This window comes from Oryx dammah, unplaced genomic scaffold, assembly GCF_014754425.2.
Source record: "Oryx dammah isolate SB20612 unplaced genomic scaffold, SCBI_Odam_1.1 HiC_scaffold_19, whole genome shotgun sequence".
Taxonomy (NCBI): Eukaryota; Metazoa; Chordata; class Mammalia; order Artiodactyla; family Bovidae; genus Oryx; species Oryx dammah.
Window position 1 is genome coordinate 73,219,546 of NW_024070203.1, and position 12,579 is coordinate 73,232,124.

Below are 12,579 nucleotides of genomic sequence, written 5' to 3' on the forward strand. Positions count from 1 at the left end.
CACAATGACCCTTTAATTGTTTTGTTGATCATACCGATGAGAAGCTAAGGCACAGACAATTTAGATGCCCTACCCAAAGTCACTTAGCTGGTTGATGATGAAGGTAGGATATAAACCTGAGGCTCTTGAGTTGATGCTCTTATCTCTACCACCTATCATCTGGTATAGGTGACCTTCCTTGACAACTCAAGGTTTACAAGGTTAGTATTCAGATTAACCTATAAAACAATGAATCTGTCTGCAATGCAGGAGACCTGGATTCGATCCCTGGGTCGGAAAGATCCCCTGGAGGAAGACATGGCAACCCACTCCAGTATTCTTGCCTAGAGAATCCCCATGGACAGAGGAGCCTGGCAGGCTACAGTCCATGGGGTCGCAAAAAGTTGGACATGACTGAGTGAGTAAGCACAGCACATAAAAACAATGAATTCTACAAAGTGATCCTAGCAAATGTGTGTGGGAAGAGGAGGTGTAGAGGGTGGAGAGAACTCTCTGGAGTCGGAAATGATAAAAAAACAACTTAAACTAGCTTAAGCTAAAAGGGAGATTTTTGGCAGCTGGCTGAGATGTCTCTCAGAATGAAGGATGAGCTAAGCTGTGGAGCTTAGGAAAGAGAGAGTCTCTGAAATTTCAGTTCCTGGAACCAAGGATTTGAAAGGTCTTAGGACTCTCCACCTTTCACCCTGTTTATATCCTTGGGTTGATGTCATTTCTCCTATTGAAGGAAAGTTTCTTCATCGCGTTTGTGTTGGCCTCTGGTAGCCCTGTGATCCCAGTTTCTCAACCAACTTCACAAGCAAAGAGGGACAACCTCTCTTCTTTCCCAGATTCTTTCCCTTTCCCCATCCCCACAGTAAAAAATATTCCCAGGGAAGAACTATGATTGGTTCAGCTTGAGTCATGTGCTCAACCCTGAGCCAATTACTGTGGCCTAGGGGCAGGGTTCTGTGATTGTCAGCTCCCATTCACTAGAGTCAGATGGGTATTTGGTGGAGTTTATCCCAGAAGCAAGGAGCTGCTATTCTGGAGAGTTAAAACAACAAATGTCCATAAGAAACTGGACTACTGGCAAGAAAATTACAAACATTAGAAGAGATGCAAAAACAGCCAAGATCAAAAAATTTGATAGCAAGGATAAAATACTCAGTAAACTTTGGAAACTCTATATCATGAAAACAGGTTTTAAGCATGATGAGTGGATATTTATCTACCAAACTAGAAGGTTTAAAAAGTGATTTAAGAAGTGAATTAAGATGCCAGCTCTGAAACCTTTAAATAGTTCTATTATGAAGGCAGATGCATTCTAGGAAGGTTGACTAATGCAGGGTCATGCTCCTAGTTTGTGCCCACTACATTATTAATTCATTTTGATGACAGATTTTGTTAAAAATTATTGCTTGTGGCACTTACATATTTATAACATATATTTTTAGCAGAATAATTTGCATATATGCAGAGTTATATATAAATGCAACCAATAATTTATTACAGAGTCATTGGGCTTATATTTACTCTTTCATGTATGCATTTATTGATTTATCTGATGGTTACCAATGGAGTGGATTCGTTATTTCACAGACTCTTGGGCAGGTCTGGTTTCTGCCCCCAAGATGCTTAGCGTACAGGGGAGGAGCAGAGTGATACATTGATTGTGCGCAGACAGGTGTAGAGAAGACCCTAGTGCACTGGCAGATTCCCCCTCTGAGACTGAGACACTCGCCCCCATGTATAGGGAGTGTGTTCATTTTAAAGGCTCACAGATGAGTCTACCCTCAGGAATTGCCCTTGGCTGATGGGAGCTGCTTCTTCCAAGGTTATGTCCGCCAGAGTTGGGTAGTCTACACGCCATGACTGGTTAATGACTGAGCATTGAGAGGGTACAATGGTCAGCCTCTTTACCTCCACTGGAGATGGGCACTGAAGGGTCACCCCAGCTCTCAGGTCCTGGTGGGATCAGCTGAGGCTTCTGGTGCAATTGCATCACAATTCAACTCCTTCATTTTCCCAGTCTTGTTTTGCTCACTCCCCTATAGACCTTGTTCCTGAGAACTCTCTCCAAAACTACTCTACCTGCAAATCTCCATTTCTGAGTCTATTTTACAGGGAAGGTGCAACTTAGAAAATTTCACTCAGAAAAGGCAATCATGGTCACAAAGTTTCCAGAGCCTGCTTTCCAGTCACCTTGGAGCAAGTCTTTATTTGGAGAAGAATCACCTGGATGGTTTCTCCACACTGTGTAAATGTAAGAAAGAAGGTACCCTTTGCTCTGCAGAAAGAAATTTATAGAATATTCTTTAAAAAAATTTTTTTAATTTGTATTTATGTATTTATTTTGACTGCACTGAATCTTTGCTGCTGAGCTTGGGTTTTCTCTATTGGTGACAAATGGGTTCTAACTCTTTGCTGTAGTGCATGGGTTTCTCCGTGTGGTGGTTTCTCTTGTTGAGGAGCACAGGTTCTAGGTTGGGCACACAAGCTCAGTAGTTGCAACACATGGGCTCTAAAGCATAGGTTCAGTAGTTTTGACACACAATTTTAGTCACTCCACTGCATATGGAATCATCCCAGAGCAGGGATTGAATCTGTGTCTCCTGCATTGGCAGGCAGATTCTTATCCACTGTACCATTAGGGAAGTCCTGTATAGAATATTCTTTGTAGCATGAGGAAGCTTGGCCCTCTTAAGTATCACAGTGTATAGAGCTGGTCTGCTGTGGAGAAAGAGGATATTTTTTGCATAGGAGACAAGGAGCCTCTTGGGAGGAGAAGCATAGAGACTAGGGCCCTCTCCTTTGTGAAGTTCAATGCTATTATAACCTCTCTGATAAACGGGATGATCTTTATTGAGGTCTGCTGGTGAAAGAGGAGGAAAAGGTCTCAGAGAGGAACTTACCCAGGAGCAAAGCGGGAGTCCCTGGGCTGAACCTCATGTCCCAGCCAGCCTGGTAGGGAAGGTGGGCTTTGAGAGAAAGAGTGAGCACAAGATTGTAAGTTAAAGAGCTACACTTCTATCTGAAAAAACACTGAAGGAATGAAGTCATCTTGTCCCAGAGGACTATGTGGCCAGTGACGAATATTAACCTGCAAGACTGTCATCTCTGTAGTAGACAAACACACACTATTTTACAAAATCAACTTTCACTATCCACCCTGTAGAGTAACAGAATCAGTCACAGTGGAAAACAGGGGTGTACCAGGGCACTGATGAGGTTTTCCAGTTGTATTTCTCGAATGTGGGTGACAGGGGTTCCCAGCAATTGGGGAAGGGAGGCTGCGAGCTATTTATGTAATGCTCAGGAGAGATGTGATTATATTGGCACTTTAAGCTGGTGAAAGGGGTCATACAGGTTACAAATGATTTCAAATGAAGTGAGTTGTACTTTAAGGAGGAATGACTACTGTCAGGGAGAAAGCCTTCCCAGAGGAGGTGAGCCAAGTGGGGTCTTGTAGGCTGAATACGAGTCCAGCGGTGGATGAGGAGGTGTGGACATTGGTCAGAAGGGCCTTAGAGATTTCCCAGGACAAAATCACAGAGAAAAGAAGGCACATCATCTCCTGTAAATAGTCTGCATGAATCTGGAGCCCAGGAGGCACTGAAGGAGGAGCTGCAGGCAGGGTGAGACCGTTGGAAGGCCCTAGAAATCAGCATAAGACATTGAAACTTACCCTGGCTGCCAAATCTTGTTGGGAAGAGCTGGAATTTCTGATTTTTATCAGATTTTATCAGATCTTTTTTTAAGTTGGCAATTACGTAAAAAAACAAAAACAACAACAACAAAAAACATTGCGGCAGCTAAAACAAAACATCCTTAGATGAGGTCACAGGCCTCTAGTTCGTAACTGTAACTCCTGCTAAACCAAAGGGAGCTTTTAGACAGAAAAGTGAAAAGATCAGATTTGCATATTAAAAGTTCACTCTTGGCAGTATGATTAGAGAGAGTAAGAGATTTGACAGGAAGACTGGTTAACACAACAGCAAATATTTTGAGACTTCTGTGTGTGGCGAGAGCTGGAATCACAACAGTCGGTTGTGGACCTGAACTCAGTGTAGGAGACAAATCTCATGAACAATCGCACAGTGTGTAATTTAACAGAATTACAAATACATAATTACTCCAAGGAAGAAAAGGGGATGGTGTAAATTGTGGGGAAATGTGGAAGAGAGTAGATTAAAGAGATATTTGGAAAGTTTGGCCACAATTTTGGACATGGAAATGAGAGTAACAGAGTTTCAAGGTTTTACTTGGGTGATTGAGTAGATGCTGTCTTAGAAAGAAGTATAAAAACTTTGCCTCTATTGAGAGTTTGATAAACAGAGTAAGCACAGTTTAAATAGGCATAGCAAAAGAAGGAGAGCTGAGCCCTATTGGGTTGGCCAAAAAATTTGTTTGCATTTTTCCAGAACATATTACAGAAAAACCCAAATTAACTTTTAGGCCAACCTAATGTATTTTAATTTGTGTCCTGAGGCTTCCAAAATGTTGTATTTGCTTTTTTCTGAAGATAATACTTGCCCTGCTTACATCAAAAGGCACTTGAATTAGCCAGGATTCTCCAGAGAAACAAAGCCAGTAAGAGTATAAAGAAAGAGAGAGAGATTTAGTTATTACAAAGAATTGGCTTATACAATCATGGAGGCTGATCAGTGTCCAGGTCTATAGTCAGCAAGCTGAGGACCCAGAAACAGCTGATGGTGTATTTCTAGTCCAAAAGCCAGCAGGTTCAAGGCTCAAGAAGAGCTAATATCTCAATTCAAGTCCAAATGCAGGGAAAAAACTCATGCTCATGTCCAAGGCAGTCAGGTTCCCTCTTATTTGAGGGAGAGTCAGTCATTTTTGTTCTGTTCAGGCCTTTCTCGGATTAAATGAGGCCCACCCACATTAGGGAGGGCAGTCTGCTTTCCTCACTTTATGGATTCAAATGTTGATTTCATTCAGAAACACCCTCACAGCAGCACCCAAAGTTTGACCAAATATCTGGGCACCCTGTGAGGTAGTCAAGTTGACATTTAAAAGTAATCATCACAGCATTTTTGAGTATAAAAAGAAATAATTGATATGAAACTACCTTAGATAGTTCAAGGCTATACAAATATAATGAAGTAGAGAAAAAATTCATTGTCTCTAATGTATGTGTTGCATATTCTCTGTTTGCCCCTCTTGCCCTGTGCCTGGCAGGCTGATCTCCAGCTGCTGCATATCTGGACTCCTTGATGCTTTGGTTTCTGGTTGGGAGGTCCGGCAGGAGATTGTGAGTCAGTGGAAATACTGGGCAGGGCTTTTATCCCCCTCTACCTGTTTCTTCCTTGCAGCTTAGCTCCCGCTTGCATCCCCTCATCCTTGACTGCAGCTCTCTCCCTACCCTCTCAGGTCTAAGCATTCTAACAGCCTCTCTGGGCTTGAATCTCTGGGTGCTTCTCCATCCCTTATTGAGCTCTTACTGCTGCCAAAGATCAGACATCTAGGAGCTGTACAGATAATGTAAATATTAAATTCATATCTAAGCTCTCAGAGGAAATTCTTGTCCATTTTCATTCTAATCTCAAATCAACTTCTCGCCATCTGTTTTCTCATTTAACATCATAATGACTACTTGAATATGAACACATGTTTGTTGCTCCAGAAGCTGTCCTAATGTAGAGAGAAGACCTGTAGAACGAAATGGCATCCCACCCTGGTATCCTTGCCTGGAGAATTCCCTGGACAGGGGAGCCTGGAGGGCTGCAGATTCTATGAGGTCGCATAGAGTCGGACACGACTGAGTGACTAACACACACACAGAGAAGACCGAACTGCCCACTGAAACGAGGGTATGCTGCTTAGAGATGGAGGGCGTGCTGTTTTTGGATCCGGCTGATATTCACATATATCAAAGTAACTGAGAACAGTACTCATTTGAGTAATTCAGTTCAGTTCAGTTCAGTCGCTCAGTCGTGTCTGACTCTTTATGACTCCATGAACCACAGCAGGCCTCCCTGTCCATCACCAACTCCCAGAGTCCACTCAAACCCATGTCCATTGTGTCAGTGATGCCATCCAACCATCTCATCCTCTGTCATCCCCTTCTCCTCCTGCCCTCAATCTTTCCCAGCATCAGGGTCTTTTCAAATGAGTCAGCTCTCTGCATCAGGTGGCCAAAGTATTGGAGTTTCAGCTTCAACATCAGTCCGTCCAATGAACACCCAGGACTGATCTCCTTTAGGATGGACTGGTTGGATCTCCTTGCAGTCCAAGGGACTCTCAAGAGTCTTCTCCAGCACCACAGTTCAAAAGCATCAGTTCTTCAGTGCTCAGCTTTCTTTATAGTCCATCTCTCACATCCATACGTGACTACTGGAAAAACCATAGCCTTGACTAGATGGACCATTGTTGGCAGAATAATGTCTCTGCTTTTTAATATGCTGTCTAGTTTGGTCATAACTTTCCTTCCAAGAAGCAAGCATCTTTTAATTTCATGGCTGCAATTACCATCTGCAGTGATTTTGGAGCCCAGAAAAATAAAGTCTGACACTGTTTCCACTGCTTCCCCATCTATTTGCCATGAAGTGATGGGACCAGATGCCATGATCTTCGTTTTCTGAATATTGAGCTTTAAGCCAACATTCACTCTCCTCTTTCACTTTCATCAAGAGGCTCTTTAGTTCTTCTTCACTTTCTGCCATAAAAGGTGGTGTCATCTGCATATCTGAGGTTATTGATGTTCCTCCTGGCAATCTTGATTCCAGCTTCTGCTTCCTCCAGCCCAGCGTTTCTCATGATGTATTCTGCATATAAGTTAAACAAGCAGGGTGACAATATACAGCCTTGATGTACTCCTTTTCCTATTTGGAACCAAATTGAACTTCCTCAAATACCGGGTCACTTCTTCCTTGGGGTTAGGGTGAGGGCCCGAGTACAGTAAAGATGGTCATATTCTTGGGCTGCTCCAGCCGGGGTATGCGGTCAGGGTCTCTGCCGGCTTCTTTAGGGCGGTCTCCTCTGGGGCAGAGAAGACAACCTTGCGCATGCGCTCCTGCACGCCTGAGTGGGAGCTGCGTGCCGACAGCGGCGCGAGGTGTTGCACGCCCGAGCTGCCAAGGCGTACACTGGCCAGGGGAACTGAGCCTGCGATAGATCGGTAGATCAGTTTGTGACGCCAAGTATCACACCGGGAGCTGCAGCTCTGCTCCAGCGGGTACCGTCTTTTTGCCCTGTTTCTTCCATCTTCACCGTCGGTGCGCTAGTCCATGCCGCCGTCCTCTCTCTCCTGGATGACTGCAGTGACCTTCTAACTGGACTTGATGCTCCTGTGCTGGATATTTCTCCTGGTTTCCAGGATACACTGGTGGCTCAGACAGTAAAGAATCTGCCTGCAATGCAAGAGACTAGGGTTCGATCCCTGGGTTGGGAAGATCCCCTGGAGAAGAGAAAGGCAGCCCACTCCAGCATTCTTGCCTGAAGAATCCCATGGGAAGAGGAGCTTGGCAGGCTGCAGTCCATGGGGTCACAAAGAGTTGGGACTGGACGACTAACACTTCTTTCACGTTTTCCAGGATAAGCTCTTCTCTGTAATATGGGTTTGGAATGATGCAAAGGAAATCTCCCCACCTCCCAGCTAAACTGGCTTCCTGTTAAGTTTTGCTGCTTCTGCTGCTAAGTCGCTTCAGTCGTGTCTGACTCTGTGGGACCCCATAGATGGCAGCTCACCAGGCTCCTCCGTCCCTGGGATTCTCCAGGCAAGGATACTGGAGTGGGTTACCATTGCCTTCTCCAATAGCATGCATGCATGCTAAGCCGCTTCAGTCGTGTGCAACTCTATGTGACCCTATGGTCAGCAGCCCACCAGGCTCCTCCGTCCACAGGATTCTCTAGGCAAGAATACTGGAGTGGATTGCCATTTCCTTCTCCCTTAGCTTCAGTGTGAGGCATTAAATAGAGAAAGAAAAGTGGAGGGTAAAGAGAAGAGACTCTTTTCTTGTTTTTCACTTCCTGCTTTTCAAGGTTGCTCCACAGCAGCATATAATTGGCTTCTGCTTCTAGAGACTTCAACTACGCCCAGCACCCCAACTGCACCCAGGACCCCAACTGGGCCCACCACCCACAGCTGCCAGTAGTATCATGCCACACTCCCTCACTTGCAGAGCTGTGTCCCTGGTGGAGGTCTCTTTCATGGAAGCCCCCAATCAGACAGCACCCCCTCAGAAATCTGAGCAAGAGAGCGTTTCCTTCAGAGATGCAAGCACCAGTCCCCTAGAGCCCTTCTGCCAAGCAACTCTGTACAGGTGACACACCTGTTCTCCAGTCTTAGGAGGTCAGAGCTGCTTCTTGCAAGTATTAATCCCTGGATTGCTACAGTCTTCTTCTTCTTCTTTTTTTCCTTTTCCTCTTTCAACCTTCTAACGCCTGTGAAAGCAATTCTTTATATTAAAGCCCCTCTATTTGAAATATCAAGCGTGATTTCTATTTCTGATTGGTCCCTGACTGACACCCCTTCTAATCCATTTGCCACTTAGCAGTTAGTTCTTTTGAAAATGGGCTTCAGATTGCATCACACCTGTGCTGTACTAGCTAAAATGCTCGCTTTCAAACCACAGAACCCAGCACTGGCTGACTTTTAACAGAAGGATTTACTGAAAGTGACTGTGGAACTCAGAGCATCAGGAGGAAGACCGAAAAGCAACGTATGGAGGAAGTTCCTGGAATGGTTTGTTGAGGATGTGCCCCCTGATTCCTTTTCACAGGACACTTACGGGCATCCAGGTGCCAGTGGACACCGGTCACCACATGCTTGTCTCTGCTGCCCCTACACACTTATCCCCATGCACTCCTGACTGTAGCACTCTCACCTGAATAATTTCTAACTGACCTTGCATCTTTGAGACATGACGTCATGATTCAGAGCCCCAAGGAAGAATATGGTTTGGCCTTGTTCTGTGTACCACGGGAGAGCAGAGAAAATACATTCTCTTATCTTTGGCTTCTATAAGCCTTGGAGCTAGGATTCTGCCTCGCATTAGTTTCGTGATTCCCCAGAATGAGAAGGGCTTTGAGTGCTGGCTAGCCAGTGACAAATGTATGCCATGCTGCCTAAAACCCTCTTTTCTGGCTGGAATTTAGGAATCCTAAATTCCTCCATCACTTAGAATAAAATCCCCAAACCCGGCTTTCCCACCTGGCATGACCTGGCCCATCAGACTTTCTGACCTTGCCTCATGGCCTCTCTCCCTAGCTTCATGTCCCAGTTCCAAGGAGTTTCTGTCTCTCCCTTCCACAGGCCACACTCGTTCCAACCCCCAAGGAATTGCTGTTCCCTCAGCCTTCAAGACTCCTTCCTGCTCCTCTCAAGGAACTTCCTTCTCACTTTCAAGTCTCAGCTCAAGTATCTCTTCCTCAATGAAACCTTCCTCTCCCGCATACTTTTTTCCTTTGCAGCGCCTGTTTGTGCCTGGTATTCTCTTGTGGGTTTATCTGCCTCCCCTCTCCTTGCGGTCAGTTCTGCAATGTCCCAGCACCTGGGAGAGTGGCTGGCTTAGAGCAGGTGCTTGAATGTTGAATGGATCCATCCATTCAACAATTTGATTTTTTAAAAAAGCTAAACAGTTTTGTGATGGAAGCAATGGCAAACAGGATTACGTGAATGCTTTTTTAAAATAGTTAGCTTTTTGACATTTCTTATGGAACTTTTGGAGAAGGCAATGGCACCCCACTCCAGTCCTCTTGCCTGGAAAATCCCATGGACGGAGGAGCCTGGTAGGCTGCAGTCCATGGGGTCTCTAGGAGTCGGACACGACTGAGTGACTTCACTTTCACTTTTCACTTGCATGCATTGGAGAAGGAAATGGCAACCCACTTCAGTGTTCTTGCTTGGAGAATCCCAGGGACAGCAGAGCCTGGTGGGCTGCCATCTATGGGGTTATACAGAGTTGGACACAACTGAAGCAACTTAGCTGCAGCAGCAGCATGGAAGTTTTCCTCAGGATTTAGGTCTCTGAGGTGGGTCCTAAGGGGGCTGTTTTGATCATCTGGAGAAACTGTAGGCCTCCTTTTAACGGCTGTCTGCTCGGAGTCCTCTATTTTGTGAATAATAGCAGAAGGTAAAATTCAGGTCAGGAAAACCACAAAGAGCATGAAAGAAGCCAAATAGTATAATTGTTATACTCTTGGGTATGAGATAGACCTGAGTTTCACTCCCACGTCTGATTCCTATTAGCTGTGTGTTTGCTGGCTCTTTTTCAGCTGTGTGACCTTGGGCAAGTCCCTGACCTTCTCTTTGTTTCAACCCTACATCATAAGGTTGTTGTGAGGATTGAAATGAGTCGATATGTACAAACCACTTAGAAAAGTGTCTGGCATTTACTTAGCTTTAATAAAGCACAGTATAAGCACAGACTATTACTATAGTTAGCATCATGTTGTCTGTTAAGAGGGACTTGAACAAGACAGGAGTTTATTTATCTTTTATATAAGTCAAAGACAGGCAGCCCAGGGTGGGTACAGCAGTTCTCCAGTCATCAGAGACCAAAGTCCCTTCTTTTTCCATCACCACCCAATACATGCTTTATATCTTCAAATTGCAAAATAGCTACTGAAGCTCCTGTAACCACATCTGTATTTCAGGCTTCAGGAAAAAGGAATAGAGAAGGATCTTATGGCAGAGTCAACACTCTTTAAAGAATCTTCCCAGAAGGGCCACATAGTATTTCCTTTTGCATCTCATTGGCTAGAATGTAGGCACTTGATCACCTAGCTACAAGGGACACTGGAAATGTAGTTTTTTCACCACCCCAAATAAAATTAGTACTGTGTTATCAAAGAAAGGGGAAATGGATATTGCACCATGTGCAAATTATTTAACTTCTCCAAATTTTAATTTTGTCATTTGTGAAATGGGAACAATACTTCATACAACTCCCTGGCCTGGAAGTCTACATGAAATAAAGCATAAAAACTACACATAAAAACTGCACAGTGCCCAACACATGCTAAATAAACAAAAATATATCTCTGAATACAAACCAGATGGCACAAAAAGATGAAAAAAATATCCCTACTCAAAAAAGTACTGATTAACTTCAGAAAGAAGCCTATTCTACTTGCACGCTTCTTCCACCTTTTCATGGCTTTGGCCATTTTTATCTCAACTGATTCTCAGCTGACAAAGTTCCAGTTTTAAATATCATATCACCCTGCGTTACTACAGATAAAGGACTACTGTGTCTGGGTGGTGGGGGGCGGTATCTCAAACTCTTCTAAGTCTAACCTCACCCACCATCCAACTTCTGTTCATCTGTATCCAGTGTTCCAAGTCAGTGGATTATGAACCCAGCTGATCCTAAAACTCACTCACTTGTAAAGTTCTGTAAAAATACAGACTCTCATTTCCCACCTCTGATATCAACCCAAAACACTTATATATCTTCCTCACCTGTGTCAAACTGACTCTGGGTATTTTGGATGAAATGACTCAGCCACTTGAATATTTACATAATACAAGCAAATGTATTTTAAAACACAAACATGGATTGAATGTCATTAGGAGGCAGGCACTGTTCTAAGCACTTTGAATGAACTAACTCATTTAGGTACTATCATTCTCCTATATACAGATCAGGAAACAGGCACAGAGAGAATAAGCAACTTGCTTAAGGTCATATGGCTAATAAATGGGGAACTGGGGGCTGGAATTCAAGCCCAGGCAGTCTGGCTTCTGAGAGCCTGTGCACCTAACCAGTTCTCCTCTACCACCCTCCATCTCCCATCATCAGCCAGGTTCACGTTAAACAGTCATGGCACCCCAATACAAGTTATTTAAAAATCTGAACCGTTTTCCTCCCAGAAAATTGCAAGATATTCTTATTCATGATCATTTATCTTCTCAAGCACATTGTGGCACAGATAAGCCTTTATAAAGTATTTCAAGGCAGCCATCAAAAATGGTGTTGAAACTATGTTTCTATGTGTTTATATGTTCACTATGATGGATAGTCTTTGTGTGAAGAAATATATCCACACACACATATGTACACATACACACTGTGTCTGTCTATAGAAAGTCTGGGAGAAAACAGAGTCAGGATGTGACAGTTAATTCTGTGTGGTAAAATCAGCCTTTCAAAAATTATATGCATATATATTTGGCTACCTGGGTCTTAGTGGCAACATGCCAGATCTAGTTGCCTGACCAGGGATTGAATCCAGGCCCCTTGCATTGGGAGTGTGGAATTTTAGCTACTGGACCACCAGGGAAGTCCCAACATCACCCTTTTAAAATTTATCTGAAATAAGCATTTGAATTTTATTTAGTAGAAAAAGTCTTAAAATTTTAAAATAAGGCATTTTATGTATTTTGAAGAAAAACCAATGAAGACATCAACTATATCCCTTCTCTTTTCTGAGCATCTTGCAAGCTCTTCATCTGATTGTTCCTGTAAGATCCTTTAGAACGAAATCTGATGGGGGGAAGGATGGGGATATAGGTGTGTTTGCATGATGGTTGAGCTCTTGATTTCAGTGTCTAGCAGATATGGATTTAAATCCCAGCTGTGAAGCTTCCTGGCTGAGACGCAGATGTTAAGACAGGTCACCCAGGGGCCCAGCCTCACT